Here is a 23,060-nt window from a genome sequence, read left to right as displayed (position 1 = left end):
TAAATGTTCATCAGAAGAGGATTAGTTAAAATAATGATGATACAATGACATTCTGCAGCTTTAAATATGTAATATAGATCTATATTTATTGACATGGAAAAATGTTCACAGTATATTGCCAGATGCAAAAAGCACATGTTATCTGATAACATTTTTGTTTCTAAATGTGCATTTGGGTGAGGCTAGAATATCAACAGTGCTGATCTCTGGATGATACTTTTATTTTTCATTGTTTTCTCGTATGTTTTTTGTTTTGTTTTGTTTTGTTTTGCAGTAAGCATTTGTTACTTTTATAATCCAATAACTCCAATAAAGCTCTTACAAAAACCAGAAAAAGAAAACTATTTGATTTCCTAAGCAAGTACTTCCAGTGTACTATTCCAGTGAAATTTGTGGATGGTTAATTCAGAAGATAGCAATAGCTGTCTGATCCTCTTAACACATGAAATATCTAAAAGACATGTCTCTGCTGGTCCATGAGATCAGTCAGTATTGCCAATGGAGTAGAACCTTCTGAACCCAAGAGTGACTTTATAGCTGATGTTTATATCACAGAGATTTTTACTCATTAGAACTAGTGCTTTTTGCAGGGGATAAGAATGGTGAAGAGGGCTGGGAAATGCATACTCTGATTTGGGGAAGTATATCTGGTGCGTAAAGAAAGACTGTCCAACTCTTGTATTTAGAAGATTTGCAGCAGTGGAAAAGAGTCCTGAAGAAATCGAAGGGTCAGTGAACTGCAGTTGTATCCTGCTTTTTATGCTTGCTTTCAATCTTTTACCCTTAAAAGTGTTTTATTCTTCTTCTTCAGCTTCGTCTTGTAATGAAAAAGATAGGGAATGAGATCCACTGAAAATTCCAGGATTTTGCCTCTCAGAACACAATCTTGAGAGTACATTTTTCCTAATCCAATCTGTTTTAAATGTTGTTAGGAAGTACCACAATTGGTTGTGGTAAATGACACTGGAACCACATTGCTACTCACTCTGGAAATGATACGAGCTCAGCGTGCTGCTGATCAAATGCATTTCTGCATTAAAACTATTACAGGCACAATGCCTCAATGGGATTCTTTCCTCCTAATAGTTTTCCAGGGTTTGTGCTGAAAGGGTTCTGTCAATCAAGTCTGAAAATCAGCTTAACACTCTGACTTGGGTTAATAAAATGCACCTGCCAGGATCTCAGCTCAGAGGCCACTGTTCCCTGGTTCCAACATTATCAAGCCCCGCTAAAAATGCCTTATTATAATTGATACTCACTGATAATACACTTTTTTTTTAATGCAAAGAATGCCTCCAGAAAGACTTTGCCTTACACAAAGGCCTGCTAGAAGAGAGACCCCATATAAAAGACAGATAGCTAAGAGGAAGTAGTACAGGCTAAATGTATTTTCACAAGTACCCTGGGGACAGACTTGGTGGAGATTCTGACTTTCTTGGTTGGCTTGGATAAGGCAGCAAGAATTGATACAGAACTAAGGATATGGCCCAGATTATATGATTGTGAAGGAGGCTCTGATAGCACTGTGACCAATTAATGGGAAGATGAGATTCCAAATGAAAAGACTTATTTTACTAAAGAAAACAAGATGTCATAATGCAGAAAGCCCATGACAACTGACAAGCTAGTGAGAAGAGAAAATGTCCTTTGAATCGCTAAGTCACTGCCTGGCTGGAGAGTTCATATCACTGTCTCTAAGTTCTTCTAAGACTCAAGCTTCTGGGCCAATTGATTCTAACTCTCTTCAGATAGAAATATTTCCCCTCTAGTTTCATGGACAGAGGCACTCACACAAAAACAACCCATATTAAAAGGACATTAGGGCCATCAAAGTGCTGGAGGGAAGCATGATGGCTTTCAAACTAATTCTACTTTCTAGAAAGTTTCTGCTGGCTGCCCCTGAGGAAGGAGAAAATGGAATAAACACAGGCCTGGTGTGGGGGTGGTATTTCCACCCAGTGAATTCTCATCATGGGAGAATACCACTAAGGTGTACAGCCAAGTAGGAAACTGAGAAAGGAACATTGTTAATTACACTCCAGTGCTGTTTATTTGAGAGTTTCTGTTCAGAGACAATCGGAGTGACTTTCCAGGAAGGGAGAAGGAAACAATTTTTCGTGGCTGGTAGAGCTATTGTTAGGAAAGCTTTAAGGAGGTACTTTGGGCACAGTCTTCTTCACACAACCAAAATGGCTCTGGTGACTGCGGGATCACATGACATTATGAGGGAACGCTTGACTCCATTACATTTGCTTCAGATTCCCTTTCAAATATTAATTGCCTGAATTTCCCTGGTCAAGTGAAAAAAAAAAATAAGCATACACACATTTATCATGTGATTGTTTTATTACTTTGGCTGCACTTCTTCCAGATGTGTTTCTGTTCAGGTTATATATTCTAGCACACACTGCCCCCATGTGCAGTGAGGAGCAGACCCCTTACAATCTCCTTAGGGTGATTTATGACCAATACATATTGAGGACTTGTGTGCTGCAGCCTGTACTGAGCTCTTCATAAACATTCTCTCCACCTGATCCCCACATGACCGTGTGAAGTCGGTAATGTTCTTTTTAGTCCTAATTTACAGAGAAATTGAGTAAGAGGAAGGTTGAGTAACTTGCTCAAGATTATTCAGCTGGTGAGCAGATCCTGACCTGGTCTATCTACAAAGCACTGCTCCTTCACTGCTGTTCTCTACACCTGCTGGCTGAAGATGTTCTATACTTGAGCTTCTCCCAGCATGAATTAGTGGCCTATAGTCAGTAGTTCCTACATGTGGCATTTCTAGGAAAGGGAACTCTATCCCTATCCCTAGAACAAGCCCTAGGTTACACTTGGATCCAGGCCTACGTTGAGAGATTGTTGCCACTGAAGGGGACAGCCTACTAAAGACACAGCTCTAGCTTCAAAATCGGAGAGATCAGCTTTCAAATTTGGTTTTCATATTTACTAGCTGTGTGATCTAAGCCAAATAATTTGACCTGTGTGAACTTCAGCAACCCAGCACTATATTTAACATGGAAAGAGCTAAAAAGTCGTTAGGGATATATGAATCCTAGACTATACTTAGGCTCTGTGCTTCTAAAAATCCGACTCCTCTGGGGAGTGGGAAGTGAGAATACAATGAGTGTGTCTGGGAGAAAGATATAACAGAGTTGATAAAAAGTGGGCAATAGTGATGCTACCCAACTCTCCTAAGCATATATCACCAGTAGATCATGGCACCATTTTGTAATGAGTCTGGTTTCAGTGTCAGAATTCTTCTCAAGAGTTCCAAGTAGTTCAATGGAGTTGGTGCTCAAGAAGAATCCTATTTATTATCCCATGCATAGGGATATCAAAATAGGGTCTGCACATAGGGAGGAGTAAAATAATAAGGTGAAGGGTCTGAAAAAGAAGAAAAGAAGTGAAACTGTGAAACTTGAACATGACTTTATCTCATTTTGTTTTTTATGATTTAAAAAATAATCCTTCTCACATTAATAAAAGTGGATTTCATAGTAGGAGTGGCATCCTCAGTTGGAAACTAACTTTGGTGACTACTTTACATAGATTATCACTTGTGAGCAGTAAAACAGCCCAAGAAGGGAAGATTAGTAGCCCCATGATACAACTGAGGAAACTGAGGCTCAGAAAAGTAGAGTAACTTGGCCAATACCACATAATTATCGAGTGTACCATCTGGCACCAAATATGGTCCTCTTTCCACAACACCATCCCAGGACCATGCAACACTGAGTTCTAGGCCTTTTGCAGTTAACTCAAACCCATCTATTTTCCCCTGGCTTCCCAGGGTTCCCAGTGGCTGGGCCCACTGATCTCTCTACCTGCCATGGGACATAGAGCCAAGGGGTTTGAGACAGTGTTCCCTGCAAAGTATTGCAGGAAATTTGATACTAGAAAAAGGTCACTTACTGTAATTCCACTTAAAATGGGTTCTCAAGTTCTCCCGTATTAAAAAAAAAAAGAGGTTGGACTCGAACCTTATCTTGAAAATGTAACTAAAATTTATGAAAATAGGTGCTCTAGGAATTAAATCTGGGGTAACTGTGTAATTCACGAATGAACGAATAATAAACAGTAAGTCTAACCTGAGGACTTAACTTTTTTATTTTTATAGATTTAGAGGGGACATGCACATTTTGTTACTGGATATTTGTGTAATGGTGAAGTAACTGTAATTTGAGGAAACAAATTACCTCAAGTCTTAGTGGCATAAAACGATAAAGTATTATGCTTACAGATCTGTGGGTCAGGAACTCAACCTGGGCAAAGCACGTGACTCTGTGGCTCTTCACCATCACTTTCATTGATGTTAAGAAATCTTTCTTACCTACTTAGCTTTGTAACTGTAGGAACTCTGATCATGAGTATTTCTCTTAGGAATTTCCCCTGACTTCAGCTCTACCTCTTCCCTCCCTGACTGCAGTGTCTCATCCCTGTGCACTGCACTCTGGGGTTATTTCTCCTTCTGTAAACTTAGTTCTGCCCCTTGCCTCTGGCTATGCTCTGTGCCATCAGCTAGCCTTCATTCTGTTTCTGGCATATGTCTTGACCCCTATGGCCCTGCTTTGTTTAAGGCAGTTCTCCCTGGGGCCTGGACCCTGCCATAGGACCGACCCAATAGGTTGAACCTGTCCCCTATGGAGAGATGGCCTTGGCCCTGTCTGCCAACCTGGGCTCTGAGTCATTCCCTTGTTTTCCTCTTCCTGTTCACACCTCACATATTGGGGCACTTTGCTCGAATGAGCTCAAGGAAGGAAAACACCTAGTCCCACGGCTGACTCACAATGGGCACTAAATAAATGCTACAATTCCCTTGCTCAGTGAGGCCCCTGACTGAAAATAGCCACATTCCCTGGACACTGGGTCTTGACCACTTACCAGAACCCATTCTGTCTATGCTCCCTGTGCCTCCAGCTCCTCCAGTGTGTTGATTTTTAAATCAGCCTTTCCCCTCATAGTGTCTGCATTACTACTGAGAGGTCTGCTGAACCTAATCACAGATCCTCCTCAGACATCTTGAAACGAATGTCTGAAGAGCCCAGAACAATTTCACACTAAAATTCTCTTTTACTCAACAAAGATACATTGATATTCAGGCGCTGGGTTTCTGAGGTTCCAGGCCTAGACTAGAGGCTAGCGATACTGTGGTGAATATAGTTCCAGCCTTGCCTCTCCTGTTAGCCTTCAACTCTTGCTGGCCAGGCACCGGGTGGCTCACGCCTGTAATCCCAGCACTTTGAGAGGCCAAGGCGGGTGGATCACTTGAGGTCAGGAGTTTGAGACCACCTGACCAACATGGTGAAACCCCATCTCTACTCAAAATACAAAAAATTAGGTGGGTGTGGTGGCATGCACCTGTAATCCCAGCAACTCGGGAGGCTGAGGCAGGAGAATCACTTGAATCTGGGAGGTGGATGTTGAAGTGAGCCGAGATCTTGCCGCTGCACTCCAGCCTGGGCCACAAAGTGAGAGTCCACCTCAAACAACGAACAAACAAAAAAACCTCTTGGCTCCCCCATTTCAAGAAGCCATGCACAGTTCCTACCCAGGGTGCACCCTCTCCACTCCTATACTCTGCCGTCTTCAGCCAGTCCTGTTTTCCACTCCTGTTCTAGTTGCTTTCCTGTGTCTTCTGTTTGACATCCATGCAAGAGAAGCGTGTGTCTTCTCCCCACTCCTCTGAATCAGTGCTGGGATGATATTCCTTTAGAGCTCCACTGTTCCTTTCCAAAGTTTCTAAAGTCCTCAGGTGAGAGTCGAGTAAGAGACACTTGAGACTTCAAAAGGTGGGAGAGTGGGAAGGAAGTCAAGGATGAGAAATTACTTATTGGGTACTGATATGGTTTGGCTCTGTGTCCCCACACAAATCTCATCTTGAATTGTAATTCCACGTGTAATCCCCACATGTCAAGGGAGGGAAGTGATTGGATTATGGGGGCAGTTTCCCCCATGCTGTTCTCATGCTAGTGAGTCTCAAGAGATCTGATGGATCTGCAAGTGGCAGTTTTTCCTGTGCTCACACTTCTCTCTCTTGCTGCCTTGTGAAGAAGGTGTCTGCTTTCCCTTCTGCCATGACTGTAAGTTTCCTGAGGCCCCCCTGCTCCCTGCCATGTGGAACTGTGAATCAATTAAACCTCCTTTGTTTATAAATTACCCAGTCTCAGGTAGTATCTTTATAGCAGTGTGAAAATGGACTAATACAGGTACAATGTACACTTCTTGAGTGATGGTTACACTAAAAGCCCAGACTTCACCACTACACATATATCCAGTAACAAAACTGTGCATGTACCCTCTAAATCTACAAAAATAAAAAGTCCTCAAGTTCAACTTACTGTTTATCATTCATTCATTCATTCATTCGTTCACCTATCCAACATATGTTGTACTCTGCCTACAGAGCACATTGTAGGGGCTCTAAGTGAGACTGAGTTTGAGGTCTGGCTGTTCCACTTACTAGCTAGGGGATCTTGGGAAAGTTGTTTTTCTTCTCTGGACATCAGTTACCTCATTTATAAAATATGGGGTAGTAATATCACTTACTTCACAGGGCTATTACAAGGACTGAGTTAAGTCATGTAAAGTGCTTAGAGTAACACTTTACACATAGACATTCTCAACAAGCATTTGCTGCTGCTGCTACTGTAACTCCTTCTACTACCATTATTATTGCTACTGAGTGCCAGCAGTAGGCAAAGATACAGTGGTGAACATACAGAGACAGTCAAACAAGCAAACACAAGAAAGAAGGATGAAGAATGTAGTCAGTTTAATACCTGCTGCTACAGTGCATAGTGAAAGGAAATTTCAGAATCACCTGGAAGGCTTGTTGGAACACAGATTGCTGGGCTCTACTGTATTAGTATCTTATTGCTGCAGTAACAAATTATCACAGACTGGGTGGCTTAAAACAACAACGATTTGTTATCTTATAGTTATGGAGGTCAGAAGTCTAAAGTGGGTCTCACTCGACAAAAGTCAAGATTTTGACAGAGCTGTATTCCTTTCTGGAGACTCTAGGGGAATCTGTTTTCTTGCCTTTTCTGGCTTCTAGAAGCTGCCTGCATTCTTTGGTTAGTGGCCTCCTTCCATCCTCAAAGCCAGCAGTGGCTGATCAAGTCTTTCTCATGGTGTTATCTTTCTGATTCTGACCCTTCCATCTCCCTCTTCCCCATTATGGACCCTTTTGATAACATTAGGCCCACCTGGATAATCCAGGATAAACTCTTTATTTTAAAATCGGCTGATCACTCATCTTAATTCCATCTGCAACCTTAATTCCTTTTTGCTATGTAACATAGCATACTCACAGGTCCCAGGGAATAGGACATAGACATCTGGGGGCAAGGGACAAGGTTGTGCCTACCACTTCTACTCTTAGAGTTTTTTTTATTTAGTATGTTTGTGGAGGGGCCTAGGAATTTGCATTTCTAACAAGTTCTCAGATGATGCTGATGCTAATGATCCAGGAACACACTTGGGGAACCATTGGCAATATGGTTTGGATTTGTACCTGCTCAAGTCTCACGTCAAATTGTAATCCCCAATGTTGGAAAAGGGGTCTGGTGGGAGGTGATTGGGTCATGAGGGCAGATTTCCTTCTTGCAGGTCTCATGATAGTGAGTGAGTTCTCATGAGATTTGGTTGTTTTAAAGTGTATAGCACTTCCCCTTACTCTCTCTCTCTCCTGCTCCAGCCGTGTGAAGATGTACCTACTTCCCCTTCCATCGTGATTGAAAGTTTCCTGAGGCCTCCTCAGCTATGCTTCCTATACAACCTGCAGAACAGTGAGCCAATTAAACCTCTTTTCATTATGAATTACCCAGTCTCAGGTATTTTTTTTTTCTTTTTTCTTTTTTTTTTTGGAGATGAAGTGTTGCTGTGCCACCCAGGATAGAGTGTAGTGGTGCAATGTCGGCTCACTGCAACCTCCACCTCCCGGGTTCAAGCAATTCGTCTGCCTCAGCCTCCTGAGTAGCTGGGATTACAGGTGCATGCCACCACACCTGGCTAATTTTTTTTTTTTTTTGTATTTTTAGTAGAGATGGGATTTTGCCATGTTGGCCAGACTGATCTCGAACTCCTGACCTCGTGATCCACCCACCTCGACCTCCCAAAATGTTGGGATTGCAGGCAAGAGCCACTGCACCTGGCCTTGGGTATTTATTTATAGCAGTGTAAGAATGGAGTAATACAATTGATTTAGAAACTCTGTTCACTTAACATTTTAATTCATTCAGTTCTATGTGCCCAACACTATAGCAGATGCTGGGGATGGTGCCTGCCAATTTAAAAAAGCCCATAATCTAGCAAAGGGAGCAAACAATTTCAATTTGGTATAATATACACTCTAAGAGTGTAAGTGGAAAGTGCTAAGTGTGCAAAGTGCTAAGCATTCCTAGAAGACAGAGCAACTAACAGGGGCAAGGGAGGCTTCACAGTATAGGCGACATTGGATATTAAAAAATAAGAAGGACTTTGGGAGGCCGAGGTGGGTGGATCACGAGCTCAACCTGATCAAGACCATCCTGGCCAAACTGGTGAAACCCCATCTCTACCAAAAATATAAAAATTAGCTGGGTGTTGTGGCATGTGCCTGTAGTCCCAGGTACTTGGGAGGCCGAGGCAGGAGAATTGCTTGAACGTGGGAGGTGGAGGTTGCAGTGAGCCGAGATCACGCCACTGCACTCCAGCCTGGCAACAAAGTGAGACTCTGTCTCAAAAAAAAAAAAAAAAAAAAAAAAAATTAGATAAATAAAATAAATAAATAAAAAACAAGGAGGAGATTTCTAGAGAGTTGAGGGGGGTAGAATATTGCAGGTATTGGGAATACCATATGAAAAAGAGCATGACGTGTGTAGGGAATGGGGAGTAGCTCTATGTAGTTGAAGTGGATAGTTCATTGCAGTGGGAGAAAATTTGGTAGATGATACTAGAAAAATAACATATGCCACATTAAGGAATAGAGTGGGCCTGTCTGAGTTGCCTGCCCAGCCCACACTGTCTTCTCTGAGAACATTCTTCCCTACAGCTTCCGCTGAAGATGTGGGCCTCCACCGCTGTCACGTTTTGTCCATATAACCTCACCCCTTCATGGTCACAGCCAATTGAGCATTTGACCCAAGAGCTAAGCCAATCAGATTTTCTTTCTCAATAATTTGTTCTGAGAGATATGATGGTTAGGTAGGCTTGGATTAAGAATGTGTATAGGGGGCCATGTGCATTAAATGAACAAGCAGAGAGAGACAGGGTGGGAAAGTCTTCAGGAGAATGGGGTAAAGTCAAAGAAACACGCAGAGGTAAGATATTGAAGGCAGTGAGAGAGGAGCCAGCACACAGGGACTCTGTTCCTGACAACTCCCCTGCTGCCTGGCTGTACTTCTTGCTTCATGAGAATCCCCTATTTCCTGATAATAAACCTTCTTTTTCTTAAAATGAGATGGAGTACTTTTTTTTTTCCAAAGGGTTTAGATTTTTATCTTGGCAGAAATGAGCCAGTGGAAGCGTATAAGGCAAAGGAATAACCACTTTGCATTTCAGAAGATCTCTGGTTGCAGAAGAAGGTCAGGGCAGCAGATGAAAGGCTCTGCATTGGCCTGGGCAACAGAGTGGGACAGTCTAAACTCAGGTAGCAGCATAGATGTGAGGAAGGGGTGACTCTGAGAGATACTTGGGGGGTAGAATTGATAGGACCTAATATTTTGGGTTGTATGAAGTCGAGGTCGGAAGGAGTTAAGGACAGTCCTCCATTTTCAGCTTGATGAATTGAAATAATTGAAAAGCTGTTAACAAAGAAAGTGAAGACAGAATCACATTTTGGAAGAAAGATATTAAACTCAGTTGAAGACACATGTTATGTTTGAGGAGCCTATGGCAATATCCAGTAGGCACTGACACTTTATACCTGCAGGTTAAAAGGGGGTTAGAATAAAGATGAATATAGGTGGTATTCCTTTGACTACATTAGATTTTGGAAAGAATTTAACATGAGAAGGAAGAAAAGAAAAGAGACAACAGAAACATTAACATTGACGAGCCAGAGGACAGACACCAGCCAGCCAAGGAACCTGAGGAGCAATGGCCAGAGGAGTAGGAGGAGGCAGGAGAGAGCGAATGCAGGCAGTAAGGGAGGAGAGTTTTAAGCAGGAGAAAATAGCCATACAGGGCAAATTGTGCAATAAAGTTAAGTAAGATGACAGCTGAAAGTTCATAGTATTTGATATTTGATCCATTGTTGTCTTTAAAGAGAGTAGTTCCATCAAAAGGGAGATGGCAGAAATAAGATGAGGTCATCTTGGGTGAGGAGTGACTGCTTGGTAAGGAAGTAGCCAAGGCTAGTGATAATGACCCTTTCTGGAAGTTTGGATGTGAAGGAAAGGAGACACCTAGGCTGAAGCTTAAGGATGAAGAGAGATATCGTAGGATTATTACAAAACTGACCCTAATTCTCCATCCCTCCCTGAATCCACATCCTTTGTGATGTGACTTTGCAGCTCCTCCCATCAAAAGGTAGAGCCTATTTCCTTGCCCCTTGGTTGGACTTGTGAATTGTTTTTGTCAATAAAATGAGGAAGAATTGATGTTGTGCCAATTCAAGAGGTCTTGTATTTCTGCTTTCTCTCTCTCTCTCTTTCTCTCTCTGCCTCTTGAAATCCTGCCCAGCAACCATGAGAACAAGCCTGAGCTAAACTGCTGGATGATAAGCGATCAGTGTCCCAGTCACCGACTTCACCATAACTAATAACCTGCTTAATTGTCAGGCATGCGAGTGAGCTCACTCTTGACCAGCCTGCCCTAGCTGACCCCTCCAGCTGACTGCACCCTCTTGAGGGTGTGTAGGCACTGTTTCAGGCCCAGCTGAAGTCAATAGAGACCAATTGAGCCTGGCCCAGATGACTTATCAATTTGTGAATAAAGTTCTTTCTGTTTGAAACCACTGTTTTGGGGTGTTTTGCTTTTACATCAGTAGGTTACTGATTAAAGAGATTGTTGGAAGATTTTTATAATTTTGCATTAGCATGGAGGAGATTTGACCATGTTTACACATATGGGGAAAAGATAGATTTAAGATTCAAGAAAGAGGGGTAAGTGATGGGAGAAAGAGATGAGACCAAAAGCTCAGATGGAAGATTAGCCTGGGAAAAGACAGAGTGCCTCTTTTGCTTTCAAGATAAGAGAACAAAGTAGGGATGGGAGCAGACATCCTGGACTGAAATTCAGCTCATCACTAGGGCTGTGGCTCTCAACTGTGAACATGGTGGTGGTTTCTCTAGCTGTATCTTGGGACATGCTCACATGTAACATCCAACCAAAAATTTACGCTCCAAACTCATGCATTTCCACATCTGTCAAAGCTAAAAGGGGCATCTGAGACAGATTTCCTTTTGTTTTCACTGGTGTGTCAAATGCCACAGTGACAGCAAAGGAATAATCTTCAGTTTGTGTATAATGAGGTCTGAAATTTCCGTCTCCACATATTGATCATGAATCTTATTTCACTAGATAAACTGACAGCAGAGTCTCAGGTACTTAAACAAAATTTTGAAAAAAAATCAACATTGCCACCCACATCTATGGCTTTTTTTTTTTTTTTCCCTACTGTCACTTTCATGTTGCAGTTATTTTGTCTATATGCACTCATTTCCAGTTTTTTCTGGATTCCTCAATAATCAAATCTTTCCTCAATCCTACATATACGCTCCTACATCCTTAAAAATACGATTTAATGGAAAGACAACTGGTTTGGCAGGCAGAAAAACTGAGTTCTAGTCTTAACTCTGCTGTTAACTGGCAAAATTATCTAGGCCAAGTCACTTAACCTCAGTTTTCTTATCTGAAAAATTTATTCCTCCAATAGGTATTTATTGAGCAGGCATTATGTGACAGACACTATTTGAAGGGCTTAGGATATATCAGTGAAATAAACAAGGCCTCTGCCCTCAGGGAGCTTACATTCTAGAGGAATCAGACCATGAAAAACATATGCAAAAGACAGGATAATTATATTACATAACTGCAGGTGCAAAGTGTTATGAAAAAATTAAAAATAAAGTGGGAGTTGGGACAGGTTGCAGGTCAGGAGAGACCTCTGAGGAGGTGACTAGAAGGAGGGGAAAGGGTTACCATGAGGGTGTCTGGAGGAAGAATGTTCCAGAAAAAATTCCTGACAGTGTTTCTTCAGTTTTTTTTCCCCCTTTAGACTCCATTTATGCTTGTTTACCTCAGTGAAGATTTACAATATGTACGACCATTAGGCCAATCTTGTATACTATTCCATACATTTCTTTGAATAGTCAACAAATGACCAACTATCCCCTCTAGAGCAAGACCCATGGGTCCTAGGTACAAGAGCCTGTTGCCTTGTATTTACTTTCAGGGACTTCTGTATGGCATTTTCCACTGGAAAGGTTAGGTTTATATTATGTCAAACATCACATGAGGATTGCCTATGCACCTTTCCACCTTGCACAGGGTAGCTAAAGCAGGCAAATATATTTTTAAAAAGACACAGCTCTTGAGAAAGTCACTACTATTTCTGCAAACGTCTAATGTGCCAGATGCTTTACATTCTTTATCTCCCCTGATCATCACAACACGCCTGCCTCCCTCTAATGCTAATGAGGTTAGCAGTTTTCTAACTTTACAGATGAGAACATGGAAGTTCAGAGAGTTTCAGAAACTTACCTGTAGTCACATAGCTAGTAAGTTTCAAAGCCGGGATTTGATTCCCAAGTGTGCGTTCTTTCCACTATCCCACACTGCTTCTTTTGTTTTTGAAGACTCTTTGATTTAGCTGGGAAACCAGATGCATACGTATATGAGACAATCAGAGAGTCATTTTAAGGCAAGTAGCACAGTGGTTAGGAGCTTGGGCTCTGCAATCAGGCAGCCGGGGATCAAATTCCAACTCTGCTACAACACTGTGTGATCATAGGTAAGCTCCTTAACTTTTCTGAGCCTCTATTTCTTTATTTATAAATATGGATCATATGAGGATACATCTGATAAAGTTGTTGGGAGGATTCAATGAAATAATACATGTAAAGTGCTTAGCATGGCATCTCTTATATAATTGGCTCATATCCTTTGCCCACACATGAAAAAATCTCATCATCACAGTCCATCAGAGAAATGCAAATCAAAACCACAATGAGATACCATCTCACACCAGTTAGAATAGCAATCATTAAAAAATCAGGAAACAACAGGTGCTGGAGAGGATGTGGAGAAATAGGAACACTTTTACACTGTTGGTGGTACTGTAAACTAGTTCAACCATTGTGGAAGACAGTGTGGCGATTCCTCAAGGATCTAGAACTAGAAATACCATTTGACCCAGCCATCCCATTACTGGGTATATACCCAAAGGATTATAAATCATGCTGCTATAAAGACACACGCACACATATGTTTATTGTGGCACTATTCACAATAGCAAAGACTTGGAACCAACCCAAATGTCCATCAATGATAGACTGGATTAAGAAAATGTGGCACATATACACCATGGAACACTATGCAGCCACCAAAAAGGATGAGTTCATGTCCTTTGCAGGGACAAGGATGAAGCTGGAAACCATCATTCTGAGCAAACTATTGCAAGGACAAAAAACCAAACACCGCATGTTCTCACTCATAGGTGGGAATTGAACAGTGAGAACACTTGGACACAGGAAGGGGAACATCACACACCGGGGCCTGTCATGCGGTTGGGGGAGGGGGGAGGGATAGCATTAGGAGATATACCTAATGTAAATGACGAGTCATTGGGTGCAGCACACCAACATGGCACATGTATACATATGTAACAAACCTGCAGGTTGTGCACATGTATCCTATAATTTAAAGTAAAATAGAAATAATAATAATAATTACTAATATATGTTAACAGTTATTCTCATATATTGTTGATACATTTTTTAAAAGTATATATACATATAACGATATCTCTGGAAGGTTCAGAAGGAGACAAAAGGAACTGGTCACAGAGTGCCTGTGAGCTGGGAGCTAGGGAGCTGGGACAAGAGCACAAATTACTTTTCGCTTTGATTATTTGTATACCCTGTGTACATTTAAATGTTGGGCCACCTGATATTACTTATTTAAATTAACAATTATAAAATGTTTAAGAAGTGCTGTTGTTATTATCATTGGAAGGAATTTGGAATAAAGAAGCTATTAGTTGGATAGACTCATTTGGAGATTTCTTGAAGATGATGAATTGGACAGGAAGCAGGTACAGAATTTTGATGACAGAATAAAGACCTGTGAGGTGTTTTCAGTGGAAGGTTCTAGCAAAGTAGAGCATAAAGGTGGAAATGACTAGTTGGTGAATGGGGTCCATCCGATCATTTGGTGTTGTGGAGACAATGAATCCAGCCAATAGATGAGAGTGAGGGTGCTTTCCAAATACCTGTAGTACAAAAGAGAGGATGTAAGTGAGAAATTGGCAGAAACACTCCACCTCAAATACAAAAATTGAGAAAGAACAGTTCTGGGAAAAGATTGCCAGTTGAGGCCAATTCCGCGAGCCCTGCTGCCTGAATTATTCTGGTTCATCAATCCAAATTGAGCTGGAGGAACCTTTGACATCCCCCTCTCTCTGCCCGCAGGTCGGCTGCCTCCAATCCTGAGGTCATCGCTCATCAAGAGGGGATAATCCCAGGGACAGCAGGATCTGCTTCGTTACTTGGATTTAGGAGCCAGAAACCCATCAGGCAACTAAATAGTAACAATGACCCACCATTAAACACACTGAGAGAAGAGCACGATGAGGAGTTTGTACAAGAAGAAGCCAGGAGCACTTGCTGACAATGCCTACAGAGACGCAGGCTTCTGTGAGCGCTGCCTGTTGAACTGCAGTAAAAATAGATCCCCTTCCCCAGAGATGCTTGGATGTGGGCACGATATCAGTTCAGACAACGGTCAATGCATGGACTTAATAGAGTGAAAAGACTTTGGACTGTGAAGTCAGAGAACCTGGGTCTGAACTATTATTCTTCTACGTCTTTGTAGTATGCTTTCACCACATTGAAAATTGTCTGAGCCTCAATTCTTTTATCTGCAAAATGGAGCTAATACCTACACAGGGGCTTTTAAGAGAATAAAATGCAACAGTGTTTGAAAAAGCAATATACTCCCCTTTATGGAAAAAGAGCCTGTAAAGGAACCAATACAATGGCCGGGTGTGGTGACGCACATCTGTAATCCCAGCACTTTGGGAGGCCGAGGCGGGTGGATTACCTGAGCTCAGGAGTTTGAGACCAGCCTGGGCAACATGGTGAAACCCCGACTCTACTAAAATACAAAAGATTAGCCAGGTGTGGTGGTGTGCACCTGTAATCCCAGCTACTTGGGAGGCTGAGGCAGGAGAATTGCTGGAACCTGGGAGGCAGAGGTTGCAGTGAGCCAAGATCGCACCACTGTACTCCAGCCTGGGTGACAAGAGACTCTGTCTCAAACATAAATAAATGAATAAATACATGAATACAAAATAAATACAATAAAGGAACCAATGCACCAAAGGCTGCTCTCAACATTTTCCCTGCTCCTAGGCACTCAATATCAGAACATAGACTTCTTTCTTTTGCTCAGATACCAGGGATAAGAAATGAGAGAGAGAGAAATGCGGAAAGACAGGAAACCAGATTCTGGCTATCAGAGGAAAAAAATCACTCTAAATAATTTTCAGACAATGTTGCTCTCCTTTCTCAAACACTGGAGCCACAGGCATTATGCCAAAGGAGATAGCAGCCTGGCAGATATTTTAAACTGATTCTGAAACTGAACGACAGGCCATTTGCACCATATGCCACTGACACGTTAATCTAGGAAACGATGCTAGGCACCTGGGGAAATCCATGCTGAAATGCCATTTAGGCAGGACATACCAACTCCAGTGGCAGAGGTTCATCAAAATACAGGCAGGGTGGCCAAGAAGATAGAAGTGGAAAGCAGGAGTGAAGGGCACATGCAGTGTCCAAGGCACAAAAGGTGTTCCGAGTTGCAGACACTTCATTGTGCTTCTAGGAGAGCTGCAGATTCAGCAAGACATTAAAACTGGGTATTTGCAGTATGGACAAACGAGTATCTGCTACTTTTGCATCAGTTATTCTACATGGCCTCCAACCCTGTGACCCTTCTATCCATTGGCAAATACTGGGCGATGCTCCAGTTCACCAAAATGGCCTCCTTTAATCCTGCAGTTTCATTGTAAAAAGCCCAAGCAAGTGGCTGCCGAGTGACTCTAGTAGTTGCTCCAGTGTCAGACTTTCCAGGATCCAATTTCGTGGGAGCACTCTGGGCCTTTGGTCTCCCTCTACCCTTTGCCAGGCGCCGTTTCTTGGTTACTCTGAGCAGTAATGAGCTTCTCCACCCCAGCATGAGGACAAGCTCACAGCCAGCACATGAAAAGGGCTGTGCTCATGTGTGGCAAACTACTCTATTTCATGGGCAGCTCACACGTCTGTCTTTTTTTTTTTTCCCCTTCTTCTGTGATGCAACTATAGTAATGATTTTTTAAAGTAGGAATAAGGCAGAACTATGGCTTTCTGGGGTAAAAAAAAAAAAAAAAAAAGTCACACAGCAGTAAAATTGCAGCAAATATCATCAAAGAAGCTCAGAATAAAATGCCCACCCATTCTTGTCATTGGCTCAAATGATTTTCCAGGAGCAAAAGGATCATTCTGACAGGCATCTTAATAAACAAATAGAATCATTACCTTTGTTATTTCCCTCCAGGCAAATGAGGCTTAAAAAATCAGCACTTCCTGTTAATGTTAGTTATTTTTCATCGCCAGAGGAATCTGAAAGATCACAAAAATAAGATTAGGCCACCAAAGAATGTGGATGAATAATTCAGAGTTGTCGTTAAGCGTGGGCTCTGGAATCAGCTTTTGGTTCAGATCCAGAGCTCTGCCCCTTACCCTCTGATGACCATTGGCAGTTTACTCAACCTCTACCTCCAGTCTCTGTTTCTTCATACAGAAACTTGTATGAATAACTTATACAGAATAACGCCACCTGTACCTTGTAAAGAGTAACTTCACCTGCCAAGGTTGTTAAGAGAATTAAAAGAGAAGGTATGTGTGTAGCAAGGAGCACATTTCCTAGCACATGGTCTGGGTACCTATGTTAAAATGATAGGCCTGATCTTGGAAACCACATGTCACTTATGTGTTTTAATGTAGAGAGATTGTTTCTATGAATTCTTAGCAAAGGCTAAATATGTGTTCAAATGAGAAAATCATAGGCATTTTCTGAGCATTCACCACTACACCCAAGAAGTAGAAGAGTTAGTTTTTGCTCAGGAGTAGCTTAAAGTCAACCCTAAAGAACAGTAATACCACTCTTAATCCAAGACCTGATGTTCAGCAACCCCATGCCTTTACCCTATGCACCCAGAAACACCATCTTAAATGAGATCTAAACATGCTACCACAGTAGTGTCCTAACTGATCTCCCTGCACCCCTCCTGGACTTCATATAGCCAATCCACAGAGCAGCAGAGGGCTCTATATAATGCAAAATAAATCATATGATCTCAGAATCCACTGATGGCTCCCTACCTCACACAAAATGGGACCCAAAGTCCTCCTTCTACCTGCAAAGCCCATCATGGTTTGAGTCCCGTTATCTTCCTGATCACTTCTCTTCCTGCTTCCCTCCTTTGCTCGCCCCCTTCTAGCCATACTACCCTCCTCAAACACACCAAGCATGCTCTCACTTCAGAACATCTGGACTGCTACTTTCTCTCTCTGGAATGCTCTTGTCCTATGTACTCATCTGGCTTGCTCCTTTACTTCATTTAGGTTTCTGCTCAAATGTCCCCTAATCAGAGAAAGCTTCCTTGACCATTCTTTTTAAATAGTCACCCAATCCTGCTATTCTCCATCTCCCTAATCTGCTTTATTTTTCTTCACAGAGCCTTCAAGACTTCATAAAGGAAGGTTAATGTGATGAGGTCCAGTCCTCACTGCTACAACTGATCCCAATGCCATAATTAGCATTTGTCACCTTCATCTTCCACCCCATTCTAGTTTTGTCTCACCCTTTACCAACACCTCAGCTGGTCTAGGGTGCCTCCCAGCAGCCTAGGAGTCATCTAAGAGTGACTCAGACCTTCACCCACAAGGGGACTGGGTTGCGTTAGCCCCTGTGGGCTGAGGTTGCTGCGGCTGCCGATTTACAGTTATCAGTGGGCACTGGAGTTACCACCAAGAGATGCCCCATTGAATCCCTGGGTCCTAGACGTACTCCCTTCTGCCCTATCACCTCCACTGTTTAATAGCAACCCTATTTCCTTATAGGAATCGGGGTCAATTGCTTCATAAACATTTCACAAGTGGATCATTGAGAATGATGGTGAAAAGAACCAATCTTATTTCCACCAGTTGATTCCTGGACCCATATATTATAGCTAGTAGAGAATCAGCACTGTTTGTTCTGTGCATATACTGCATGTTGGAGGATACAGTTCAACCTCATAGGGTATTATGCCCAAGCTAGCACATTAACTAGGCTGTTCCATTATTCCACTAGGCTGGCTGCCTCTGGGTGAAGAAGTACATTGTAAGACCAATCAATCCCATGATCATGTGCCCATTGTCACAACCCTCTTACCATCAAATGAATCCCTTAGTCTGAGGCATAGTTGCGTGGAATCCCATTTCAGTAAAGAACACATTCCACAAGTCCTCAGATATCAGTGTCAGTAACAGCATTGATGTCAGGGAAGGCAAAACCGTATCCAACTAGGTGTCAGTTCTAATAATGGAATTAGGTGTGATGTCATCAACTTGCTGCCAAGTGCCTGGCTAGTATCTCTGAGGATGGTGCCTTATCTATGCCAGCCTGTCCTCTGGCAAGGAAAATATTCAGCAATGACAGGAGCTATATCAGCCCTGGTAAGAAGGACTTGATACTGTTGTGTCCATGCCTAGTCTCTACTCCTGTCACTAGGACCATGCCATTAATGAGCCAATTGCAAAAGTACTGGAATGGCAAAGGAGAGACACTGACATCCAGAAGACAAGTCATCCTGTCTACTTGGTTGTTGATGCTCTATTGATTCACTATGGTGGATGCTCATGAGCATTAACATAGGATTTAAAAAATCCTCACCCTTTATGCCTATCCTCATAGGTCCATCCATATGCCTTGGCCCCGTACTTCCTTATAGAAAAAGCCAATAAAAGCGGACATTAGAAAGCTGGTCCTTATTGTAGGCCTCTGAAAGTGACTCAGAGTTTTCTGCCCAAGGGCCAGAGAGGGCAGCTCTACTCACCAGATCCTATCTTTATTAGTCAAGGGTTGCCCCAAGGAATGTTAATTCTCTCGAATGTCTAGGTTTGCATATGTATGAGTGCTGAGGAAATTCCAGCAGACATCTATTCAGGTTAGAAAAACTCAGGCTAGAGAGTGGAACAGATTCACTGTGCAGCTGAGACAAGATCTTTATCTGGTTATACCTGGGCATAGCTGCTTGCTGCAGCAAAAGTTGGAAAAAAAAGGTGAGTTAAGAGGATATGAGGTGAAGCCTAAGAGGTGTCTGATATACCTTCAAAACCTGGGAAGGCAGGTATGACTGTGAGAAAGTGTTAAATTATGTATTTCAGCTAATTAGATAACAGGGTATTTTAAAATATATGCTAATTGTATGGTGCTCTCAACAAAGGCAACAGTTGTTAGCGAAGGAAGAGATCAATTGGGCTAGAGTTGGCAGGAAAGGAGCTGGTGTCTTGAGCCATGGCTGCTGGGGAGCTGAGGACTGAGTAGAGTCCCTCCTTGTTAAGGAAGGTGAAATGATAATGCCCTGGAGAAGAGGTGGAGTCAAGGACAGGACAGATAGACTGCCTTCTATAAGACAGACTGCTGTCTTTGTTGTGATACAGTGTAGTACATGGCTAGATAAACATGCTTTGGAGTAAGACAGGTCTGTTTTGAATCCTGGCTCTACTGCTTGGGTAAGTTCCTTAACCTCCTCACACTTTAGTTTCCTCATTTGTCTAATGAAAACAGTGCCGACTTCATAGATTTATAATGAGGATTCAATTAATTAATTTACATAAAACACTTAAAATAGTGCCTGGTACATCATAAGCCCTAGTAAAGATGAGCTATTACTATTATCGGGGAAAGTACAAACAATGGCTTTTTAAAAGCGAAAGGAAACCTAACTAGAACAAAATTATAAGAATAGGAAACACTAGGCAGTAAAGGGAAAACAGATAAATCATATTTTCATACAGCACAAAGTAAGTGACTGTAAGGAAAGTTCTACAAAAAGTATTCAGTTATGTCCTGCAAAAAGTGCCCGGAGATGCCTGAGGCATCTCGGAGAAACTCAGCAGAAATTCCTTTTAGCCTCAGTGCAAAGAAAACTAATCAAACAATAATGGCCATGTTGACATGAGAAAAAGCAGTGGCAAAAAACCTGTTGGTAGCTCGTCTTCTTTTGGAATCTATAGGACATATGGGTAGCTCGGGCCTTTCGTCATTTCTCCAGTGTATGGCTGGATTAGCCAGGCAAATGCAATCTGCCTCCACATCAGAAGGAGAATATTTCCAGGCAGAAAGGGCTGCAGCTGTCACTGACAAACTCCAGGCATCCTGGGGATAGAATCGTTTGCCGTAGCCAAGTTTTTTTTGGGGAAAACTACTTCTCTTCTTACCTGAGCTGCCTACTAGTATTCCTTTGCTCATAATTTGTATGAACAGAACAATTGTGTTGATGATTCCATGCACTGAACAAGGTTGAGAGAATATCAAAGCATTTGGGCATTGGTTTGACAAGTTATCCAAAATATCACGAAGAGTTTCCTTTTTGGTCTTCTGCCTTCAAGGTGCACCCTCTCCAATGCTAAAGTTCTTTGTGAATCTGCCTTGGCAATTAGCATGAAGGCATAAATGACCTTTGGCAATCATTAGCTCCTTAATCATCATCTGCCTTCCCTTTATTCTCCAACAGATCCTGACAACCTTCATTTTTGTGTTACAAAAACCTTCCATTATTTTCTAAGTTCAAAGGATCTTCTTTAAATTTTTTTCTTTTATTATAAAAGTAATACTTGCTTATTAGGAAAAACAATCAGAGAATTTAGAAGGTTGCAAAGTGAAAAGTGAAAGAGTCCCTCCCCACTTGACCAAGAAACACCCCCACTCCACTCCCTGCAGGTTCACCACTGACAACAGTGAGCTGGGTATGCTTCCAGACAGTCCCCTTTTTCCAAAGGGGATTGTATCCCCTCCACACAACTCACAGGTATTGTTCCTTTGCAACTTACTTTTTTATTGAACAACATTGGGAATATCTTTTCATGTGTTCATATAGATTTACCTCATTATTTTTAACGAGTAAATGTATTCTATTGTGCGGTTTACCAGGAATTGCTAACAAATCCCTGATTAATGAGATACTTAAAGATATTCCCAATTTTTCTCTGTTACAAACCATTCTGATATGAACACCCATATATACATAATTGTGTACTCGTGAAAGTGCATGTCTAGAATGAATTCTTACAAGACTATTTTGCTACATTTCATGGTGTGTACACTTAACATTTGGACACATATCGCTAAAATTTGAACCAATTTACACTCCCATTAGCAGCGTGTGAGAGCGTCTGTGATTCCACTCCCTCCCAAGGTTCCCGAGTCTGCTGACAAAGTAGCCTGGGATTTGAAATCAGACAGACAGGGTTCTGAATCCTGGCTCTGTCATTTATTAGCCCTGTGACCACTTTTAAATTAGTAGGCCCCTTGGGGCCTCAGTTTTCTCTCCTATGAAATGGAAACAAACAAACAAACAAAAAAACCAACCTTCTGTAACTGCTGTAATAGTTAAGTGAAATGATGCAATTGAAGGACCTAGTACATTGCCTGCCAGACGGTAGCCACTCAGCACGAGCCATTTCCCTTAACTTCAATTTCCTAATGTGATATTCTGGTTTATACCTGCTTCTCACTGGGGTGTCTCCTCTTGCTGGTATGCCCTTTTCTTACAGTGAGGTAACAAGAGTCACATATGCTGGAGTTTGATAATCAGTTTTTTTTTTTTTTTTTTTTGAGACAAGGTCTCACTCTGCCACCCAGGCTGCAGTGTAGTGGTGCCATCATGGTTCACTGCAGCCTCGACTTCCTGGGCTCAAGTGATCCTCCCGCCTCAGCCTCCAGAGTAGCTGGCTGGGACTACAGGTGCATGCTACCACCCCCGGCTCATTTTTATTTTATTTTATTATTTTTTGTAAAGAAGGAGTTTCACTTTGTTGCCCAGGCTGGTCATGCGCTCCTGGGCTCAAGCGTCCTCCCATCTTGGCCCCCCGAAATGCTGGGATTACAGGTGTGAGCCATTGAGCTAGCCAATAATCATTTTCTTTTTTTATTTCATCTGCTTTTGCATGTCATTAGAGAGGTGATGACTTCTCTGAGGCATTATTTCTGGGAATTTGAGTATTCTTTGCTAATTGGTTCCAGAACTAATAAGTTAACTACCAGATTCCTTTTGTATCATTTTGTACAAATTCACCAACCCTAAAAGATTATAGAGACTTCGGCAAAGAAGTGACTTTTGTGGGTTGTAGGGTGACTGAAGTTTCTCCTTCAGAAAAAGATTCCTGAAGTCTTCCTTATAGAAGATTATATATAACCCCCACCAGTCCCACGACCTACCCCCGGTCACAGACAAAAATATCAAAAAATAACTGGCAGCTTCTATTTATTCTCAACCGATGTAAGCTCAAACAGTACAATTCAATCATTGGGTAATGCTTATAACTACCTCATAGTACGTGCATTCACTGAGTAAGTCCACAGTTTTTTCTGGTTTCCGAGTTTCTAGCCTGAGCCATTGAAAACTAGGGGATTGTAGCTTAGCTGATTCACTTCCCAGCAGCTCAACCCTACTTTTATAATTAGATTTTATGATGATGATCTGAGGAACTAAAGACAAGACCACCCCAACCAGGTCCATCAACTTATGAGAAAGGATTTTACCTAGTGAAGAAGTGGGGAAAGCAGACATGTTCAAAGACGCTTTCTTCTCCATGCAGTCT

General features: G+C 42.0%; 1 long non-coding RNA gene across 1 annotated transcript in view; it reads left to right on the top strand.

The window, feature by feature from the left end:
- LOC112636695 overlaps window positions 1–15,313 on the top strand; it is a 68,943-nt gene extending 53,630 nt beyond the window's left edge. The window contains exons 2-3 of the long non-coding RNA XR_003122224.1: window positions 7,703–7,793; window positions 14,619–15,313. This is a non-coding gene — a long non-coding RNA (uncharacterized LOC112636695). The remainder of the gene's footprint in view (window positions 1–7,702; window positions 7,794–14,618) is intronic.
- The last annotated feature ends 7,747 nt before the right edge of the window (window positions 15,314–23,060 follow it).

This window comes from Theropithecus gelada, chromosome 1, assembly GCF_003255815.1.
Source record: "Theropithecus gelada isolate Dixy chromosome 1, Tgel_1.0, whole genome shotgun sequence".
NCBI classification, from domain to species: Eukaryota; Metazoa; Chordata; class Mammalia; order Primates; family Cercopithecidae; genus Theropithecus; species Theropithecus gelada.
The sequence above is the reverse complement of the archived record's forward strand: the minus strand, read 5'-3'. Positions and strand labels throughout refer to the sequence as shown.